Consider the following 8,173-nt stretch of genomic DNA (forward strand, 5'->3'; position numbering starts at 1 on the left):
TGTTACATTTTTTAAAGTACATGGATGCACAGAACTTATGAATGTATCTTCCCCCAACCCCAACACACACACTATATCCATACTTAGTAGAATTTTTTTTATATCTATACACACTGAGATAAAGTATATGAAGTTTCAGCAAAATGCACTTTTTCAGGATGGTCTGAGCTATTTAAAAGTGAGGAATGGATAAGAATAGGTGCATTCTCAACAGTAGTGTCAGTACTAATACTGCTATAAGTTAGAGCTGGTTAGAAACATTTTTTGACAAATTTTCATGAAAAATAGTTCAATTTTCCAACCAGCTGTATTAAATATAATTTGCTTAATAGCACTAGTTACAGTTCTGTCTAGTCTTCTATTATAAACCTATGTTTTCACTGCTCATAACTTTTTTGGAAGTATTTTTTGGCTGAAATTCTCATTGGCCTTGCTCCAAAAGTGATTTTTTGTTTTTGAAGTTGGGTAAAATCTGTTCACTTTTTTTAGACATGAGGTTGAGAAAATCATACTTTTTTACTGCCATAATTTTTTTTTATTTGTAAAAAAAATTGCAAGTCAACACTCTGGGGTCTTACTAAAAATTAATCTTCAATTTACCAAAATTAATTTATTTTAACAAATGAAGTGTTTAAACTTAGAATTTTTTGTTAAATTAGTATGAAACTACACTGTAAGACTAAGAGGAGTTATTAATTACTTGGGGAATTTCCTAAAAGAGAAAAATATTTTCTCCCTCCTCCTACTGTTGATCTTTTTCCTATTTGTGTCCGGTTTCATTGTTTCCGTATTTACAGAGCTCTGTACAGCCTGGTAATCAGATAGCAGAGTACAGAATGTCTATTTTATATTACAACCATTTGATACATCCCATGAATGGTTTTCATTTGAATACTCTACCCTGAAACTTCTTGTGAACATTGTTTCTGCCATAACTGGGTAAAAAATAAAATGCTACTTTCATATATCTATTTTCCCTCCTGTGCATGTACTATTGCCCTCTCCTGGAAGGAATAGTAGACCTGTTCAAGTGGTTGCAGCCTAGAGATATCAGCCTTCCTACTAATGTGAATGTTTTATTGCTCACCACTAGAATTGAAGTACTTCTATAAAATTATTTTAAACTGGCCAGGTGCTTTTTAGCAATGTAGTTCACTGCCACATGGAAGAAATGTTTTGAGAGCAATCCAAGGACACTTGGTCCTTTAGGCTAGAATCTTAGTTATAAGAATGTCTTTGGACACTGTGTGGTTAGAATATGGATTTAAATGTTAGAAAGAAGAGAACGCTATTTACACTTCCTGGGAGATCTGGACAAGTTGGAGACAAAGGGCTTAACAAGGTACAGTTATCAACTTTGTATTGCTTACATGGTTTTAAACAGAAGATCTTTATGGAGGGACCAAACGTTCTGGTCAGGGCCGGCTCCCGGGTTTTGGCCACCCCAAGCAGCCAAACAAAAAAAAAAAAAGCCGCGATCTGCGGCAGCAATTCGGCGGGAGGTCCTGCGCTCCGAGCAGGAGTGAGGGACCGTCCGCCGAATTGCCGCCGAATACCTGGACGTGCCGCCCCTCTCCGAAGTGGCCGCCCCAAGCACCTGCTTGGTAAGCTGGTGCCTGGAGCCGGCCCTGGTTCTGGTCATTCATAAAGATGATTATGCATAGCTAGCATGCTGACTCTGAATTCAAGTGAACGTTATTGCTTTTTACAGCAAAGCTATGGGGTAGCATCAGTTACGATCTCTACAATAGGACAGTTGTTGGCTGAACTAAAACATGGTACAGAGGATTCTCCAAATTTCATTGCCAAGAGATTAAAGCAAGCTTGTGTTTTCCAAGTTTAAAACTGCTTAGCTTTATCAGTTTTTTAACAGTTATGGGTGCAACTGACACACAAGTTACTGCTGAGGTAATGTGAGAAATAGACATTGGTCCTTAAACCTTTCACTGGTTACTCCATTATAAAGCAGTTCTTTTCATTTATATTCAGTTCCTTCTTTATTGAAGTTTTGACTAGTGACTCTGATTTTCCTAACTTTAAATCAAATCCAGCTTCAGCTAGTACCCATCTCTTATAAATCCAAGTTCAAGCCATTAATGTCCAGTTCTGTTTCAGGGTAGAAACACTCCCATCCCCAATAATTATTCATAATAACATAAGAACAGCCATATTGGGTCAGACCAATGGTCTGTCTAGCCCAGTATCCTGTCTCTGAAAGTGGCCAGAGCCAGATCCGTCTGAGGGAATGAACAACAGGATAATTTCAAGTGATCCATCCCCTGTCATCCAGTCCCAGTTTCTGGCAGTTCGAGATTTAGGGGCACCCAGAACATTGGGTGGCGTCCCTGACTATCTTAGTTAATAGCCATTGATGGACCTATCCTCTGTGAATTTATCTAATTCTTTTATACTTCAGAACATCCCCTGGCAACAAGTTCCACAGGTTGACTGTGTATTGTACACCTCTACCTCGATATAACGCTATCCTCGGGAGCCAAACAATCTTACCGTGTTATAGGTGAAACCGCGTTATATCGAACTTGCTTTGATCCGCTGGAGTGTGCAGCCCCGCCCCCCCGGAACACTGCTTTACTGCGTTATATCAGAATTCATGTTATATCGGGTTGCGTTATATCGGGCTAGAGGTGTATGAAGAAGTACTTTCTTTTGTTTGTTTTAAACCTGCTGCCTGTTAATTTCATTGAATGACCCCTAATTCTTATGTTATGTGAAGGGGTAAATAACACTTTCTCCACACCATTCATGATTTTATAGACCTCTATCATATCCCCCTTAGTCACCTCTTTTCTAAGATGAGCAGTCCAGTCTTTTTAATTTCTCTTTGTATGGAAGCTGTTCCATCTCCCTAATCATTTTCATTGCCCTTCTTTGCACCTTTTCTGATTCTAACAGAGAATATGGTGGAGAACCCCACACCCAAGCAATTATTTTTAGGTGACAAATGTGAGGAATTGTCCCAGATTGAGGTGTAATTAGAGGAGGTTGTGGAACAAATTGGTAAATTAAACTGTAATAAGTCACCAGGACCAGATGGTATTCACCCAAGGTTCTGAAGGAACTCAAATGTGAAATTGTAGAACTACCAACTGTGGTATGTAACCTATCACTTAAATCAAACTCTTTATCAGATGACTGGAGGATAGCTAATGTAACACCTATTTTTTAAAAAGATTCCAGAGATGATCCTGGCAATTACAGGCTGGTAAATCAAACTTCAAACTTCAGTACCAGGCAAATTGGTTGAAACTATAATAAACAACAAAATTATCAGACACATTGATTCTTCACCAACATATTGTGTTTATCTATGTGGCCTTTTAAAAAGGGAAATCATGCCTCACTAATCCATTAGAGTCCTTTGAGGGCGTCAACGTGCATATGGACAAGGGTGATCCAGTCGATATAGTGTTCTTGGACTGTCAGACAATGTCCCTCACCAAAGGCTCTTATGCAAAGTAAGCAGTCATTAGATAAGAGGGAAGATCCTCTCAAGGATCAATAAATGGTTAAAAGATAGGACACAAAGGGTAGGAATAAATGGTCAGTTTTCAGTATGGAAAGGTAAATAGTGGTGTTTGTACTGGGACCAGTACTGTTCAACATATTCATAAATGATCTGGAAAAAGGGGCAAATAGTGAAGTGGCACAATTTGCAGATTATACAAAACTACTCAAGATAGTTAAGTCCAAAGCAGACTGCAAAGAGTTACAAAGGGGTCTCACAAAACTGCGTGACTGGGCAACAAAATGGGAGCTGAAATTCAATGTTGATAAATGCAAAGTAATGCACATTAGAAAACATAATCCCACTATACATATAAAATGATGGGGTCTAATTTATCTGTTACCGCTCAAGAAAGAGATCTTGGAGTCATTGTGGATAGTTCTCTGAAAACATACACTCAATGTCCAGCAGCAGTCAAAAAAGCAAACAGAATGTTGGGAATCATTAGGAAAGGGATAGATAATAAGACAGAAAATATCATATTGCTTCTATATAAATCCATTGTACGCCCACATCTTGAATACTGCATGCAGATCTGGTCACCTCATCTCAAAAAAGATCATTTGGAATTGGAAAAGGTACAGAAAAAGGCACCAAAAATTATTAGGGGTATGGAGCAGATTCCATATTAGGAGAGATTTGTAAGACTGGAACTTTTCAGCTTGGAAAAGAAACAACTAAGGGTGGGGTATGATAGAGGTCTATAAAATCATGACTGGTGTGGAGAAAGTAAATAAGGAAGTGGTTTTTACTCATAACACAAGAACTAAGGGTCAGCAAATGAAACTGAGAGTCAACAGGTTTAAAACACAAAAGGAAGTATTTCTTCACACAATGCACAGTCAACCTATGGAATTCTTTGACAGAGGATGTGAAGGTCAACACTATAACAGGATTCAAAAAAGAACTAGATAAGTTCATGGAGGATAGGTCCATCAATGGCTATTAGCCAAGACGGGCAGGGATGCAAAACCATGCTCTGAAGTGTCCCTAGCCTCTGTTTGCCCAAAGATGGGAATGGGTGACACGGGATGGATCACTTGATGATTACCTGTTCTGTTCATTCCCTCTGAAGCACCTGGCATTGGCCACTGTAGAAAGACAGGATACTGTGATAGATAGACCATTGCTCTGACCCAGTATGGCCGTTCTTACATTGCTTGTGTCAGTTATAGTTATTGCTTATGTAACCAATTGAGTGTGTGTACATATCACCCTCTTTGCCTAATCCACAGAGGATGTGAATCTGTTACAGCTCTTAGCTAGGTGACCTTTTATTTCTGGAGGTCCCCTTTTTAATCTCTGGTGTTCTATAGGTTTTCTTAACCTTCCTATAGGAGTTGATAAAGAGTTACATCCCTGCTATGGAGTTCTATAGGACAGCTCAAAAACCTATAGGTAAAAATCTATATTAAACTCTTTGGATAGAGTCTCACCTCTGCCAAATATGTGTGAGGCACAGCTGAGTGAAGAGGCCTCAAAAGAGCCATTTTTGACTCCCCATTTTTGCACCAGCCCAGCCCCTAGTATGGTTAAAGCAGCCTCATGGCTACTTTAAACTGTTACCTTGCTATGGCTTCAAAAGCCTGGTATAGTACTGCAATGCTCCAATCATGCCACCTTTCTGCCACCTACAGTGTAAAAGCCAGCTACACTGGTTCTATACCCATGTGGGAGGACTGCCCACAGAAAAATTACTACCTGGACACATTTATTGACTTATGGATCCTTCCTGCCAGTGGACTGGCATAAAGGGGCCATGGCTTAGGGTAGAATCTGGCTCCTATAGTTTGTTAGAGTAAATTTGTATAGAACCTTATTAGTTTCATTCTTATTAAATTCTATGGGACTTTTGGATAGGGATGCTTTCTACCTTCAAGCCACTTTGAGCAAATATTAAACTAGGTATTAGATTCCAACAGTTTTTGTTCACATCTTTACAGCTGTAACCTAGTTTCAGTTGGGTCAAGTGACAAGTGCTGCATTGTTTACACTTAACCTTGATAACGAGTTTTCCTTTAAAGTTCACTTGTATGAAATAGCAGAATGGATTTCCCCCCCCATGCTGAATTGGAATTTTCCAGTGTGCCATAGTGTCACAGAGTGGCTTTTGAGCCAAAGGCATGAAACAAAAAAGTGCACATCTGAATAAATAACTTGTGTAGCACATGTTCAGATGGTGAAAAAAAAACGGGACTTGACTGTCTGGGAAGTCAATCTAAACTTGCTACGGTATCTGCACTGCCTGGAGACAGTGCTTAGTGTTGTTTCTGCAACAACATGATCATGCTCCTGAATATCTAGCTGAGGCCTTCAGGTCTCCTCCTGGGTGTGGGTCCCCCAGTAGCTGCAGTGCCTCCGGCCAGCACCATAGAGTAGAAATGAGATGGAATTCAAATTGGCAAGCATTTTCTCAAGGGCTTTGAAATTGAATTTGGGATTGCACTAGTTGGCTTTTTCCCTTCTCTTTCCCTTTACTAAATCCCACCATGCAAAGCATTCAAGTAAAATCAGACTGAGGCTACAACACTGCTTAACAGCTGTGGCAGGTGTTAAAACATTTAACCCTTTAATAGCATGTTCAGTTAGCTGTTTTTTTAGTATCTAGTATCCATTTTAGTATCTTCCAGTACTGAAAAAAGATAAATCACACAGAACTTGGCCTAGTTTTATAGTGATAATACAGTACAGTAAATATAAGACCCTGAATAAAGTTATCTGGAACAGCTCTTTATCTTGAACCACTGTTTAGAACTGGGTCCACTGTAGGGAATTTGTCTTGTTGATAATGTATCCTACATTCTAGTGATTTATCAGAGGAGCTCACAGTAATCTGTGCTTTAGGGGCTCCTATAAACAGTAGCCTGTAAATAGTTAATTTGAAGGATTTTATTGCTTTCCCCCCCTCTGTATTATCTGTTGTGATTATTCATAGAATCTGTCACTGTAAATCTGCCAGCAGCTTGAGCTTCAAGAGATTTTGGCAGAGTTCTGCAATTGCAGGAAAGAAATCTCAAAGAAATACTTTACAAGCAAACCCCAAAATCTGTTACTTTGTTTTAAGACTTCAAAAATCTAAATATGTCATTAAGAGGGGCAATATATTTAGTAACTATTTTACTCTTTAGATCCACCACTTAGCATGTGACTAATGAACAGTACAGCCTTAATTCTAAAGGACAGTATTAATTTTAGTGATTTTTAAGTGAATTCTGAGTAGTTTGACTTACAGAGGATTTTGTTTTTTGTGAAAATAAACTAGATGTATTATGTTGAAATTTCTTTTCACTAGGTTACAAACAAACTGTAATTTTGGGTTTAACTCCTAAATCTGGGCGTTGATGAGCTCAAGCTATTTTACCTGCGATTTTATTAATCAATGAAGCACTCCTTGTACTTTGTCACTTTCTGTTTTGCCGCCTTTAATTTTGTTTGCCCTGTATCTTATCACAAAAATGATTGCCTATTGCTATTGTTTTATGTGTATTTTTATTATAACGTAACAACCGTGACATCATTGATCGTGCTCTCTGGAAAAAAGACAAATCATATAAATGATGACTTCATAAAATGAAACACACTCTTCTAAGTAAAAGGAAAATCCTATTAACAAGCATCGTAGGACAGCTTCCACTCCTATCAACAGGGCCAAAGACCCTATCCTGTCTAAAGAAAACACATATAAAAGGTGTCAGGCTTGATATCGTACTAATTTCAAAGGGTCACTAAATAGTGGGAGACATTTCACGAAGACCGCTCTTTCGAGCTACTTCAAATAGCCCACAGTTCTGCAGGGCTGGAAATTTATATTTTACACACATTAAATGAGAATAACTTCTGCAAATTTTGGACAGTGGGAAAGTATTTGCTCTCCGTTCCCTCCTCCCCCTTTTAATAGCAAGGAAACGTAAGAATTGCTGGAGTAATATCGGACATGTTCTAAGATACTGCAAATGTCTCTTTTGTCAATACTTTTTTTTTAAGTTAGGATTCCTGGCAATGTGTAGTTAGTTAAGTTCGGGGAAAAGTATAATATACACAGGTACTTAACATAGAAACGATGCGATTTCCATTAACTGTAAGTCATTGCAGCCCCCTTCCGACCAAAGCTGAAGCAACTGAAAAGATCCTAGTTTAAACGACGAATGCTTGAAGGTGTTAAGTGATTAAACTGCTAAACACTTCAGCTTGAAAGTGAACCAAACAGCATTTAACGTGAATAAATGTAAATGTTTTTAAATAATCAAGTGTTTTTAAATGAAATTGCACACTCTGAAATTAAACTGCATAATAGCCTTTCTAAATTGGCAGTAGGGAATTCAGAAAATACCTGTTCTCTGAGGTTATTCATAGAAGTGAGGCATACTAAGTGTAGCTTTTATATAATTTCAAGGCATCATTAAAACTGGTTTCTTTAACTAGGTGATTTCCTTTTATGACAACTTGTCCGAAATGCGATTTTTGTGGGCTTTGGCTGTGTCTATAATGTATTATGTACCAATGTCATCATTAAGTTCAGAGCCGATGCAGCCCTGTATGAATCTCTTCATATTTTTCTTATGGATTGTTCAAACAATCATAATTGGATCTGGATGTTAGTCACAGTTACTATGATTTTGGCTGGGGAGCTTATTTAAATATTTTAAA

Source organism: Terrapene carolina, unplaced genomic scaffold, assembly GCF_002925995.2.
Source record: "Terrapene carolina triunguis isolate 2854851 unplaced genomic scaffold, T_m_triunguis-2.0 Scaffold42, whole genome shotgun sequence".
In the NCBI taxonomy this organism is placed as follows: Eukaryota; Metazoa; Chordata; order Testudines; family Emydidae; genus Terrapene; species Terrapene triunguis.